Genomic DNA, 15,575 nt, shown 5'->3' on the forward strand with positions numbered 1-15,575 from the left:
CCCACCAACCTCCCATCCCTCTAAGGTCCCCAAATCTCAGTTACTCTTGCTTTTTCTGGTCACATTACAGTAATCAATTAATCAGGAAGACTGTATTAAGTATCTACTATGTGACAGCCACTGGAACTGCAAAGATAATAATGAAACAATTTTTACTCCCAAGAACCATATGTAAATAAAGAGAACAAATATAAAACAAATGCAAGGTGATTAAATATAAAGCAATTTGAGAGGGAAGGTACTAGCGGTTGAGGGGACCACAAAGTCCTTCATATGGAAGGTGGAGTATGCACTAGAAGAAAAAATGGAGGCAAAGTTTAAGTGATTACCCAGGGTCACACATTTAAATGTCTGTGGCTAGATTTGAACTCAGGTCTTCCTGATTTTAAGTCCAGCCCTCTGTCTACAGCACTACCTAGCTGCCTCACAGAAGGAGAGGGATTTGTTGAGGTTGAAGTGAGGAAATAATGCATTCCAAGCATAGGGAAACCAGTTAAAACACATAGATATGGAAGATGGATTGCTGTGTGTAAAGAAGAGAAAGTTTGGCTTGCTCTCAGAGTGTAGGAAAGGGAGTGGTGTATAATTAGGTCAGAAATATAGGTCAAGGCAAGGTTGTTAAGGGCTTTAAAAGCCAGAGCTGTTTATACTATCCTGGAGGCAATAGGGAGCCATTAGAGTTTATTGAGCAAAGAAGTAAGATGGTTAGATCTGCACTCAAGGAAAATCATTGCCAGCTGTGTAGGATGGATGGGAAAGGGAAGAAGGGAGACCAGTAAGGTCTATCTGCAATAATCCAGATGGCAGGTCATGAGGACCTGAACCAAATAGGTGGTTGTGTGAACGTAGAGAAGACATGAGAGATAGTGTGTAGGTAGAGATGGCAAGATCTGGCAACTGGATGGATATGGGGACTGAATAGGGAGGCATTGAATAGGCTAAGACTGGAGGAAGGGCATGTACAGGTAAGGGAACAGCTAGTAATGCAATCCAGCTGGAATCTGGAGGACAAGAAGGGATGGATTTCTTCTGATGTTCACCACATTTATTCTCTCCCAGATGTTCCTAATGGGTAACTGATTGCCACACAGGGTGCATGGTCTGCTTACTTCCCTTGTGTTCTTTTCCCTTATATAGCTTCCTTAAGTAATTTCTTAAGTATCTCCCTTGAGTAATTTCACTTCATCTGTCCAGATTTACGAGGTGGTCATTTTGTCTTTCTCTCCAAAAGTCAAGGTAAGCTCCATTCTTACCGAGACACCACCACCACGTGCCCCCCCCCCCCCCCCAGCCCCGGCTTCATTTAAATCACAAATAAAACCCTACCTTCTACATCAAGCCTTCCCTAAACCCTCTTAATTTTAGTGCCTTTCCTTTGTTAATTATTTCCTACTATTACCACTGAATCCTGGGCCATTGCCAGTTGTCTTGACCTTTGTCTTGCCACTGGACTTCAATGACTGAAGGAGTGATACTGACTCATAGCCAATTCATGCACAAGTCCTCTTAGAGAATGAATGACCACCACCAACAATAAACCTGAAAGAGTGGAAGAATGGTGGTGTCCTTAAAAGAATGGGGAAGTCTGAAAGAAGGATGGATTTGGGGGAAAAGGTAGTGAGATTTAATTCAGACATGTTCAGTTTGAGATGTCTCTGAGACACTCAGTTTGAAACATTCAATAAGCAAATGGTGTTGTAAGATGAGATCTCAGTAAACCCCAATTCACCTCTTTAGGAAGGGAAGAATTGTGCCCTTCTTTCCTAAACAGCGCTTACCTCAGTTTCACCTCTCTAAACATCCCTGATAAGCCCCATGTCTATGTAGTGGTGCCTTCTTTGAACCCCTAATTTTAAGTAATTTCTCCATCATACCATGAATCCCTCCAGAGCTGTCTACTTTCTCATTGCCTTCTAAATATTCCTACTTATAGTGCTCTAAGGTGGAATTCAAGTGCACTCATCTGTTGCTTCAAAATGCTGACATCTTGTAAAATCTATTTCTATCACACCACATACACATCATTTGGCCCTTCCCTTTTTTTCAGAATTCTCCCCAAGCATCACCTCCTCTGTGAAGTCCTTGCAGACAAGCCTTTTTTGGTTCCAGCCACTCCAAACACCATAATAACCATTTGTCTGGCTTCCTAATCCTCCCCATGTATCTCTTTGTCCTTCAGTTTCTTTTTCACATTTGTAGGTGCTGCCCCTTTTACATATTTCTTCTGTTCTGTCTACCCCCATTTTATATTGTGAACCTCCAATTCTTCCACTTTCTTCAAAATAAAGTGATTTCTGGAACAAAATAAAAGTTTGTTGACTGACTAACAAAATTACTGAACCCACCAAGTTTATGCTACTTCTTTCAAGTGACTCATACCCTCTTTCCCAAATCTCAGAATCACAAGGTTGAAAGGAAACTTCTGAGATCATCAAATCCTACCCTCTTCTCCAGTTACAACTGTACCCAGACAGATAATTATCCATGTAGGAAAAAAATAGTAAATTTATGGAGTCACAAAAATGACCTGAGAAAAAGTTCTTGCCAAATTCCTGGGACCTGGGCGAGGTGGACTTCTGCCATACATGGTTGGTGGTTTCTGCAGTGAAGCTTTAAATGTTTCATGAGTTTTTACCAATTGCTTTGGAACATAAACAGTTCATTTGTGACCACTATTTGTTTTCCTTCTGTGATTCAGCCTACTTTTGTGTTCAGTTCAAGTCCTTGTGGCCCATGCTAACCAAGACCCTACAATTTTTACAAATGACTTGCAAATATTTGTGCATATCATATTGGAGTATTATATCAGATTGAATTCTCATCACTCTAAACTGCCACTTATCAAACATGTTTCCATTTTTCCATATTTTCCATATTAAATATTTCCTCCTTTTGTAGTCTTCTTACTTTCATCATAGCCTAACATCTTCCCTTTTCTCTCTGAGAAGCCCTAAACTGGTCCTAGACACAGAGATGCCGAAACAGAATATAATATCCCATGACAGGATGTCTTTCGTGTGCAGACCAAAATAGTATTGGCCTTTTGTGCAGCTGTATTCCTTTCTAAACTTGTGCCTAACTTCATATCTATTCTCACCTCTAATATCTCTCAGGGCTTCAGTTTCCAGGGTGAAAGTTAGGGCTAGGGTTAGGTTGTATCTTTCAAATCAATTCAGCTTAATTCTACAAATTAATGCTCCCGTGTCTTTGACCACTAAATCTGAGTATTCTCTGCTGGCTTCTTCTCTTATTTCAGCTGGTAAATTGTGAGTGTCCCCACAGTGCCACAAGGCCTAGGTTCAAAGAGGGTGGTAGGGAGGGGACACCACGGACTCCTCCTCGCATGCCACCTTATGATAGTTTGGCATCTGCCAGCCTGAGATCCAGCCAGCTGGATCCCACTACTGTATCTTGATGTCACTTCTTCCCCTGGCTTTTCTGGGTTAACTACTTTCAGGATATCTGTATTGGGAAAGACTACAAGGTTTGGGGCTTAGTTTCCTCATCTGTAAAATGAAGGAATGTTAAATGATCTCTGGGACCTCTCCCAGTTCTAGATCTATGATCCTCTGAGCTTCTTTTCTCCTTCTCTTTAACCTGGTCCTACAAAACAACATTTGAACCTCTTAAGCATTTCAAAGGGAAATTTGCTACAAAACAATATGTAGGAAACATATACAGATGAAGGGACTGTAGGGTTACAATAACCAATCAAAAGGGTAAAATTTTTACAAGTTGCAAAAGTTCTTATAGTTCAGCCCTTGTCCTCAATATCAACTCGATGCCTTTTTAGTTTTAGTTTGGTTTTTTAATTTATTTTGAACATAACATGAAATAGGCATTTCCATGTTCACGGTTGGTTGTTGTCCTTCATTCTCAAAGAGGACCAAAATGGCATCACTATGTTAGAGTCAAGTGACAGTGTGTCCGACTGTGGTTGAGCAGACCAATATGAACTTGGAACGCTCTACCATAGGTCGGGCACAAATAGTCCATGTGAACTTTTGAGGTGGATTCTCCAAATTTACGCATCTCAAGTTTCTTTTGAACTACTTCAATTCTGCTTTGTTCATAGAGCACAGCACCTTCTCTGATGGGGGCATGCCATGCTGAGCGGTCCTGTGCCAGTGTCTCCCATGTCACACAATCAATTCCAAAGTTCTTAAGGGAGACCTTGAGAATGTCCTTGTATTGCTTTTTTCTGACCCCCAAGTGAGCGCTTGCCCTGTGTGAGTTCTCCACAAAATAGTCTTTTTGGCAAGCGTATGTTTGGCATTTGAACAATGTGGTTAGCCCATTGGAGTTGCATTCTCTGCAGTAGAGTTTGAATGCTTGGCAGTTTAGTTCAAGAAAGGACCTTAGTGTCTAGTATCTTATCCTGCCGGGTGATCTTCAGAATCTTCCTAAGACAATTTAAATGGAAGCAATTCAGTTTCCTGGCATGGTGCTGGTATGCCCTCCAGGTTTCATAGGCATACAACAATGAGGTCAGCACAGTGCCTCTGTAGACCTTCAGTCTGGTAGGCAGTCTAATAACACTTCTCTCTCACACTTTCCTTCGGAGCCTCCCCAACATTGAGCTAGCTCTGGCAATGCATGCATCAACCTCATCATCTATATGTACATCCCTGGAAAATTTACTGCCAAGGTAAGTGAACTTATCCACAGTATTCAAAACTTCTCCATTTGCTGTAACTGATGGTTCCACATGTGGATGGTGTGGTGATGGCTGATGGAACTCCTGTGTTTTCTTAGTGTTAATTGTTAGGTCAAAATTAGAACAAGCAGCAGAGAAATGATCCACACTTTGTTGCCTCTCAGCATCAAGAGACTGCATTGAGTGCACAATCATTTGAAAACAAAAAATCACACATCAACACTCCCTCCACTTTACTCAAGTTCACAAGTCAACAGACTCGTAGCCTTTTCAAGTTGAAGAATTTACCATCAGTGTGGTAGCTGACCTTGATGCCATGTTCATCCTCATTGAAGGCATTGACAACATGGCTGAAAATATCATGCTAAAAAGCATGGGAGAAAGCACACAGCCTTGTTTCACTCCACTGGTGACTGGGGAAAGCTCGAGAGCATCATCGACTATCTAGAAACTGGGCAAGCATGCCGTCGTCATGAAAATGATGTAAAATACTGATGAACTTCTCTGAGCAATCAACTTTTGACATAATTTTCCATAAGCCCTCATAATTGACAGTATCAAAGGCCTTGGTTAGATCTACAAATGTTGTGTACAGACTTCTATTCTGCTTCTGGCATTTTTCCTGGGGTTGTCAGGCAGCAAACTCCATATTGACCTTTCCTCGGCCCTTTCTGAAGCCACACTGGCTCTCAGGTAGATGACCATCTTCCAGGTGAAGGATCAGCCTATTAAGGAGGACTCTGGCAAGAATCTTACCAGCAATGACAAAGAGGGAGACCCCTCTGTGATTGTCACAGGACAATCTATTTCCTTTACATTTACAGAGATGGACGATGGAGGTATCCTTGAACTCCTGGGGGATAACCTCCTCTACCCATATAACCCAGAAAATAACTTGCTTTTATGCATATAATAAATTCAACCATAGAAACAAGCATCTCCACACGTACTGCTGAACAAAGGTAGAGGAAATCACACAACCATTCTGACTGGGTCCACTACAAATTTATGTTACACAACCTCAACTGGGCCCTTACTGCTTTTCGGCAATCCTACTATACTTCCCTTATCAACTCACTATCCTATTCTCCACAAGAACGCTTCCAAACCTTTTCATCCCTCCTCAGACCTCTCATGGCTCCCCCCCTCTCTTAGCTGAGAAGCTTGACTCATATTTTACAGAAACAAGTGGAGGCCATTCACAGTGAACTCCTTTTTCTCCTGTCTTCCTCATCTAACAGTCATTTGCCTTCTGCTACTCTCTCCTCCTTCACTCCTATCTCACATGAAGAGGCAGGTCTTCTCCTTGCCAAGGCTAACCCCTCTGTTTGTTTAAATGATCCCATTCCATCCTTTCTCCTCCAACAGATTGCCCCTCTGTCATCCCCACTCTTTTACTTATTTTCAATCTCTCTCTCTACTGGCTCATTTCCTCCTGCCTACCAACATGCTTGTGCATCCCGAAAAAAACCTCATTTGATCCTTCCATTCCTGCTAACTATCATCCTTTATATCTGCTGCCTTTAGTAGCTAAATTCCTAAAAAAGGTTGTCCAGAATAGGTGCTTCTGTTTCTCTCCTCTCACTCTCTTCTTAACCCTTTACAATCTGGTCCCTGACTTTATCATTTCACTGCAATTGCTTTCTCCAAAGTTATTAAAGATCTCTTGATTGCCAAATACAATAGCCTCTTCTCAATCCTCATTCTCCCTGATCTCTCTGCAACCTTTGATCACTCTCTCCTCCTTAATACTCTCTTCTCACTAGGTTTTTGGGACGTCACTCCGGTTATCTTCCTACCTATCTATTGACTGTTTTTCCTCAGTCTCCTTTGTGGATCCTTATCCAGGTCATGGCTTCCTACTGTAGGCTTCCCTCAGAGTTCTGTCTTCTTTTCTCCCTCTATATTGCTTCACTTGGTGATCTCATGAGTGCCCCTGGATTTAATGAGCATCATTATGCTGATGATTCTCAGATCTACTTTTCCTTCCCCAATGTCTTTGCTGACCTCCAATTTTGCATCTCCAACTGCCTTTCAGACATCTCAAACTGGATGTCCAATAGACATCTTAAAGTCATCGTGTCTGAAACAGAGCTCATTAACTTTCCCCGTAAACCCTCTCCCCCTCCTACCTTACCTATTACTACAGAGGGCAACACCATTTTCCTGTCCTTGAGACTCTCAATCTAGGAGACATTTTGGATTCCTCATTATCTCAAACCCAGCCCCATCCGCCATCCCCAAGCTGTTGTCAAGGCCTGCCAATTTCATCTTTGTAATATCTCTTATGCCCCCTTCTCTCTGATACTGCCACTCCTCTAGTGCAGACCCTCATCACTTCATGTCTTGATAACTGCAATAACCTGCTCGTGGCTCTGCCTGCCTCAAGTCTCTCCCCCACAATCCATTCTCTATTCAGTCACTAAAGTGATCCCCCACCCCCATCCCATACCCTTAATAAACACCAGTGGTTTCCTATTGTCTCCAGGAGCAGACAGAAAAATGCTCTGCTTGGCCTTCAAACCTTTATGACCTACCCCCTCCTAATGTTTCCAGTCTTCTTACACCTTACTCCCCAACATGTATTCTTTGATCCAGTGACACTGGCCTCCTGAATGTTCCATGAACAAGACACTCCACCTCTCAGTTCCAGGCATCTTTTCAGACTGTACCCTGTATCTAGAAAGCTCTCCCTCCTCCATTACAACTACTGACCTCCCTGGCTTCCTTTAAGTTCCAACTAAAATCCCATCTTCTACAGGAAGCCTTCCCTAACCCCTCTTAATTCCATTTATTGGAATTAAGGATAAATTCCTATTTATCCTGTGTATAGCTTGCTTTGTATATATTTATTCAAATGCTGTCTCCCCCATTAGATTGGAAGTTCCTCGTAGGCACGGGCTGTTTGTTGCCTCATTTTGTATCCCCAGCACTTAATAAGTATTGATTGATTGATGGATTGAAAGCCCATCCTCAACTTCCCCTAGCAAGGGCCCTCTTCTCCTGGGTAAACATTTCTAATTCCCTCAATGGATTATTTTCCATGTTTCTAGACCCCACACCACCCTAATTGCCCTGCTCTGGGTTCTCTCTAATTTGTCAATAACCTTAAAGTGTAACCTACACCTAGACACATTTCAGATGTGGTTTGACAATTTTAGAGTGTAGTGGATTAATACCTCCCTTGAATGGACATTCTATTATTAAGTTAGTCCTAGACTGTATGAGCTTTTGTAACAACCATATCCTTTTATTGGCTCATATTGAGTTTGTGTTCTACCAAAACTCCTAGTTATTATTATTTTACATGAATAGCTAGCTGCCAAGCCAGGAATTACATGCCAACTTCTGCATGTAATTGATTTTTTAAAATCTAAATTTGGGATATTACATTTATTCCCATTAAATTCCATCTTTTTTGGTTTTGGTTAACATTTTAGCCTGTCTCTCAAGAACTTTTTGAATCCTAATTTTGCCATCCAACACACTGAGTCACAGAATTATGTCATCTACAAACCTGATAAGCCTGCATTCAACGTCCAAATGCCCCTTTTGACACTCACTACTTCTGTAGCATGGAACAAATAACTTAATCTCCCTGGGCCTCAGTTTCCTGTTTTATAAAAGAACTCTAAATCTATTATCCTATGATTCTAAATTGTTGATAAAATATTGGACAATCTGGGTCCGGGACAGAACCTTTATGGAAGACCTGTCTTCTACTTGATATTCCCCACAGTAGCTATTGTGTATACAGTAGCTTTCTCTTAATTATTCATTAAATGAAGCAGGGAAGAAAGAAGGAAGAGAAGTAAAATCATTCAGTTTTCCTCTTACTTCCACTTGCCCCCTCCCCCTAAGAAACCACACGACCCAATTCTCTGTTTCCTCTGATCCACAGCTATGACTAGAGTGGAGCCAATTAGCATTTATTAAGTGCCTACTAAGTGCCAGGCACCGTGCTAAGCACTGGAGAGACAAAGAAAAGCAAAAGACAATCCTTACTCTCATGTAGCTCACAGTCTAGAGGGGAGACAATATGCAAGAGACTATGTACAAATAAGACATACAATATAAATTGCGAGTAGTCTCAGAGGAAAGGTAATAAGATTAAGGAGGACTGGGTTAGCTGAGATGTGAAGGCAGCCAGGAAGTGAAGATCAGGAGACAAACCATTGTAGGCATGGGGACCAGCCAGTGAAAATGCTCTGGGTTGGGAGATACAATATGGTGTTCAAGGATGAGCAAGGAGGCCAGTGTCACTGGACTACGGAGTATATGGGGAGGAGTAAGATATGAGGTTATGAAGGTTGTGAAGGGCTTTAAAAGTTAGACAGATGATTCTACATTTGATGCTGGAGGAAAAGGAAGCTGCTGGAGTTTATTGAATAAGGGAGGGTGATGTGATCTGATCTGCATTTTAGGAAGATTAATTTAACAGCTGAGTGAAGGATAGATTTGGAGTGGGAAGAAATGAGGCAGGGACTCCAACCAGTAAGTTACTGGAATAGTCCGAGCATGAGGGGATAAGGGACTACACCAGAGTGGTTGCAGTGTCATAAGAGAGAAGGGGGCATATACTAGAGATGAAGGAAGAATGGCGGAATTTGACAACTGATTAGATATAGAAGAAAGCAAGAGAGAACAAGGAGTTGAGGATGACACCTAGATTTTGAGCCTGGGTAAAGTAAAAGGGAACTTACGAAGAGGAGAAGCTTTGGGGCAAAAGACAATTAGTTCACTTTTTGACATGTTGAGTTTATGATGTCTACAGGACTTCCAGTTTCAGGACAGCTAATAGGCAGTTGGAGATAGAAGGCTGGAAGTCTGATGAAAGGTTAGGGTTGGATAAATAAATCTGAGAATCAATAGCATTGAAACTATGGGACCTGATAAGATCCCCAAGTGAAATAGTATAGAGGGAAAGGAAAAGAGGGCCCAGGACTTAGCCCTGAGGTACACACCATTAACATCCAGGGATGACCTAGATGAAGAAGTATTACAGGAGACTGAGAAGGAGCAGTATAAGGTTGAAATGATTCATGAAAGGGGTCAAGATGGGGAAGGGAGGATAGTATAGCCACAGCAGAAGTGATGGCCTTGGAAAAAACTAAGCAGTCAAGTGACTGGAGGTCATAGGGAGAACAAAAAACATGGCCTGAGTTGCAAGGCAGAGGGAAAGGTGAAATGACAAGGGATTCTGATCAGATATGGGCATTTCAGAGTTCATAAACGTGGAACACTTGTGGGTAATTGTGGGTAAAAACAAGATCAAGGCTATGACCATATCTGTGTATATTTGTGATGGAGGAGTAGGTCATGGGAAATGAGTAAATTTCAGAATTAGAAAGTTAGGATTTTTGAGGTAGTATCAGTATGTGTGTTGAAGTCCCATAGAATGAGGGAAGGAATTAGGGAGGAGAGAAAGACTATGAACTAGACACAGAACTCATTAAGGAAAAAAAGGAGAGTGCCCTGGAAATCTATAGCCACCAGAATCTTCATTGGGTGATAAATATGTATTAGATTAAATGAACCTCAAAAGAGACGTTACTGAGTGACGGTAGTTGAGGATGATCGTGGAAGTGGCAATAGAAGTAAGGAGTAATGTAACTCCCCCAACACCCCAAGACCAGTAAGTCAGGGTTATGACTGAAAGTGCAACCAGTGCTATGAAGGATAGTCATGGAAGCTATCAGGAGGGAACCGAGTGTCAGTGAATGCAAGAAGATGGAGGGAGTGAGAAAGGAAAAGGTTTAAAAATGCAATCCAGTTTGTTACCTGTGGAACAGGCATTCCACTGAGCACAGTCAAAGCATTGGGTAGTTTTAGAGTAAGGTTTAGGATAGGAGGATTGGGAGGATGAGAAGAAGGGAGCAGTTAGCAGGGGGTAGAGAATGGCTCTTGAATGGTAATGACCAGAATCATTGGGATGGGATGGATACCGTGGGGTGGAAATATGTTTATCACTGCGGAATGAGTTCAGTTAGGTTATCATTTCTTATAGAGGTTCAGTCTCAAGTGGAGTTGTCCCAAGATGTCAGGCAGTTTTGTGTGATTGGAAAGATGTGAAATGGGGGGAAAGGCCAAGAAGGGCACCCAGGTACAGGCAAGGAAAGCCCTGTGGAGCTCTAGGAGGGCAGAGAGGATATTTGTCTGGAACACCAGAAGGAGCAAGCAGGGCTTTGTCTTAGGAAAGCAAGAAGCAGCCGAGCTTAACACCTAGTTAGCAAGAACAGTTTAAACAGAAAGCTTCTAGAATCTAGATAATAGCCTGGGATGAGATCCTTCCGTGCTCCATTCCTATTTCCCTGCTCCATGCTGCAGCTCTTCTAAAAGGAGTCTTATACCCATTTCTCATGGTTTTAATCTCCTCCCTACAGGGAACTGCTTAGCCTACAACTCCCTCCTTTCTTTCAACTAAGGACATTCTTCATACCATTTTCCTTAAATGCCCACAAAAAATGCCTGGTTAAAGATCTTCCTGATCGCCAGCCTTTTCCCTTCCCCTGTTTCCTTAAGCTGCATACAAGGACTCTCTTCCTGTACCTCACCTACCCAACATCCAATTCGAGTTCTGTACTTTTGTCCAATGAAAGTGGGCAGTGAGGCGGCACAGTGGATAGAATGCTGGGCCTGGAGTCAGGAAGGCTTGAGTTTAAATCTGGCTTCAGAGATTCACTCACTGTTGGATTCTGGGAAAGTCACTTAACCCTGTTTGCCTCGGTTTCCTCATCTGTAAAACGAGTTGGAGAAATAAATGGCAAACCACTCCAGTGTCTTTGCCAAGAAAATCCCACATGGGGTCACAAAGAGTCAGACAGAACTGAAATGACTAAACAGCAACAACTACCAGTAGTTTAGCATAGGAGTCAAACCTTTACTGGACCCAATCTGTTATTTAAAAAAAATAAACAAACACACAGAACACAAAAACAAACAAACAAGAACCCTCTCTTCAGTCAGTCCAAATTGTATTTTAAAGGGATTGAACCAGGTAGGCCTCTACAGAATATCTTGTCTCTGCTTTCCTAATGACTCCCCCTGCTCCAGGCAAATCTGTAGTATTGGAAAGGTCTGTAGCTGCCAATATTTATAGATGCCCCGTTTCATTAGGTAAATGTTACCTTTTCAATGACTAGGTTTAGTTTCTCTTTTTTTTTTCCTCCCTAGCGAGAGAGTTAACTGTGCGTCAGAGTCTGTTAATCTTATAAACAGTTATGGTGCTGAATAGGCTGAATCAAACAGCTGAGGTTTGAAAGAAGTTGGCTTTAGAGAGCCATAATAATGAAATTCTGTAATGTATAATCACGTCTTCTGGTGATTAGGAATAAATCTTTGAGTTTTAGAAATCTTAAATATACATGATCTCCAGTTTTTTACAAATGAAATAGAAAATACATGAAAAAACCAATGTTCTTTGACAGACAGTTAATACAATTCCTCTAAGTTTGGTGGACTCACTCTGAGCTTGACCTTGGCCTTTTGTTTTTGATCCAGCTTCATTCCCTTCCTCTTTAAGCTCTAAAAAAGCTCACTAGAGTTCACCTTCTCTGTTCTTCCATCAGCCCCGATGGGGAGATAAGAAAGAGAAAGAGCAGGAGGAGGTCATGGGTTGTGCTGCTGTCCTCTTCAATCCAGAGGTGTGTTTGTCTCTTAAATTTTGTGCAGGGGCATAAAAAAGGAATTTATCTTTCCCCCAGATGCAACAAACAGATGCTGGGGACCAGGGACCTTGCATAATCAATGAATGATATGTTATAAAATCTTTAAAACTGCTGAAAGAAATCAGAATTTCAGCAAATTCCCCTCTTTACGGCTGTTTGTTCTGATCAACTAAAGGGAGGGGGGGAAAAGTCAGTTGTGCATAAAACCCCATCTGTTATTACAGCTTGGTATGAATGCAGTCAGAAAAGGAATAGTGTGATATTTGAGCTGTGTTATTGACCAAGTAGAAGTTGAAGACTGAATCAGCGATATTGACAACACTGCCATAATCAATTAGCATTTAACTTTTTGTAAAGATCATGGAGGCAATCAGTTCTTTCCATTCAAATGTGCATCTTCAGAGTAATTATGTAAGCTGTTTAAATTATGCTCCCATTTTACAACACTACATAATTTGATTATAGAAACCATCGTCTAACTCTTGGTTATGCAGATGTTCCACCAAAATGATTTTTCCATGTTTTGATAGAAGTTTATAAAAGTTTCAGAGTATTTAAGAACGGCACAAATTGATGCTTCACATTCACAACAGCATGGGGGTAACCCATGCCAAGCAAGATCTTTTATGGCCTGGAGTCTTTGAAAAGTCTCACTTGAGAAAGAAGGATTTCCAAAATAGAGGTTCCCCTTGTTTCTTTTCTTAAGAATTAACTTATCAATATAAGTATGATTGATGACTTTTGTTTTCAAATCAAGTTATTTATGAATATACCCTTTCCCCACCACTGAACTCTTTTATAACAAAGAGAAACAGCAAAGCAAAAGCATCTCATAGTAACCTATCTGACAATGGACATATTACACAGGCTCTGGTGCTACTATCCTAACCCCTACTGCCACTAGCAAATTGGGTCTCCAGAGAGCAGTTGTTAGGTCCCCTCTGGTTTCCATGAGCTGGAGGTCTTTGCCTACTACTATATCTAATGAACCCCTACGAATATGTTCCTCCCCATTGATTATCAGTCTCTATCAATTAGCCAGCCAGAATTAATTAGCTTTTAGGAATGAGTATTCTCTAATAACAGTGTAGTTAGTACAGTTGGTGCAAAACTTCCCCACCACTCCCCATCCTGTAAGCCAGTATATATAAAGTCTGGGAGAAAATAGATTCAAAATTGGTAAGCAAAGGGAGAACTCAGCTCTGGAAGTCTTTTTTTTTTTTTCCAGGAGTCCTCAAAATGTTCCCCCTTGGGTATGGTGTAGTTTTGCTTCTGGGCTTCTTGTAGAGCCTTGAATCTGTCTTTCCTCATTCCCATTTAGCCTATCCTCAGCTCCCAACACAGACAATGTTGCCAACTGCTGTACCGTGGACATCAAGAGGACATCAATGAAAAAATCCAAACCCTCCGTTCTTCCAAAGTTCACAAAATCCTTCTCCAGTCAAGGTGGGTGGTGGTGAAGGATACTGGTGCTGAAGCTGAGGTTCTTCATTACCAAAAGCAATTAATTCATTATCAGGGGCAGCCTCTTTGCCACCAACACTCAAATCCCAGGGTTCCAAAATGGTCTTCTCTTTTATAGGTGATCCATAGGACATGATCAAGTTTCTTCAATCACTCTGAACACACTTCCTATCTGCATGATCACTGCAGTCGCATGATCACTGCAATCCATCCAATGGCTTTCAAAGATAATTAAATTGATTAAGGACATTTTTTCACTTAGTCTATAGCTTATGATTGATTGACTCAATTGAGATACGTTCTCAAATAACAAAGGTATATGGGTGTAGCATCTCTTTAATTACTTTAAGTGGAGGGATTTGACTGATTGTTTCAATTACCCCCCCCCCCACCTTACAAAGTCAATATCCTGCATCTATAGTCCATGACCTGCCTCTCTGCAGAGAGGAGGGAGGTATATTTTATTATCTATTCTCTGAGACCAAAACTGACTATTATAATTATTTTGAGTCTGGCTTCGTGCCATCATTCCCTGGGTCTGCTAATATAGTAGAGGTTACTGGGTTTCATAGTGGATAGTGTGCTGGACTGAGAGTCAGGAACATTTATAAGATATGTGACCCTGGCAAGACACTTAACATCTCTCAGCCTCAGTTTATGTATTTGTAAAATTAGGATAATAAAAATGGCTGAGTAATCATCACAACTCCCAGTTTGTTGGTCTGGAGATTTGAATTCACTGAGATAGACAGATGCTTTCTTAACATTTCCTTACCTGGATTTCATTTCCTTGTTAGCTTTTTTGTTATATAGTCTTCCCAGTCTGGAGGGCATTCTGCTTAAAAGAGAAAACAGAAACAAAATAAGAGCTGAGTGACTCTGCTTGCTTTCTTTCATCGTTATCATTGTTCCAAACACTTCAAACAGCAGCCCTATCCCTTCTTTGATCTTCCTTTTGTCCCCAACATAGTTTAAAAACCCCCTTTTGTTGTCCTTAGCATTGGTCACCAGCCTTGACTCATCATTCAAAGCCTTATAGATCTGATGCTATTCTGGGAGAGTATCATGGGTTTTTGTTCCATGACTTAGGGATACCTATGAAGTCAATCTGTTTCCCTGTGTTAATACCTCTAGTTCCTTTAATAGTCTAAACTTTGGACATTTTTGTATAGACGCTTGAAGCCATGGGTTTTGCTACTGTCTCCTTTCTTGGATTTAGTCTCCAATGAATTTTGGGGGGACTCTACTTCTATTCTTCCTTCTTTGATTCTACTCTCTATATTTAGGGCATATGGGTGTCCATGGAGGACTAGTGCCTCGGATGTGAGGGCTTGCCAAGCCCTTTTCAGAGCTGCTCATCCATGCTGGGTGTCCATCTTATACTCAACTCTTACTTGTGGCTCCAAGAAGCTATAGTATGCGCAACAGTCACAGCCAGGCAAACTGTCTCAGGAGACAGGCTAAACTCAACAGACCACAAACCTGTCAGTGAGTTAGGGGAGTGTCTACCCTAAGCAAATAAAGACTTCCTCTGGGAGAATGGGCTGATGGGAACAATTTGTACCAATGGCCACAAAGGCAGCTGAAGCAGGCACTGCAGAGTGTTTAGAGGTTGGTCAGACACCGAAGATGCCAAGGTCTCCCACTGCATCCAGCCAGTTGTTTTGACTTTTGTTTTGCCACTGGACTTTAATGAGTTAGGAAGAGAGAGTGAAGCTGGCTTGGTGCAGCTCTGCCTCACTTAAATCTAATTAATGAATCACCCAGTGATATTATTGGTCCTCTTT

The sequence above is a fragment of the Vombatus ursinus genome, unplaced genomic scaffold (genome assembly GCF_900497805.2).
Source record: "Vombatus ursinus unplaced genomic scaffold, bare-nosed wombat genome assembly UNPS02015175.1, whole genome shotgun sequence".
Lineage (NCBI taxonomy): Eukaryota > Metazoa > Chordata > Mammalia > Diprotodontia > Vombatidae > Vombatus > Vombatus ursinus.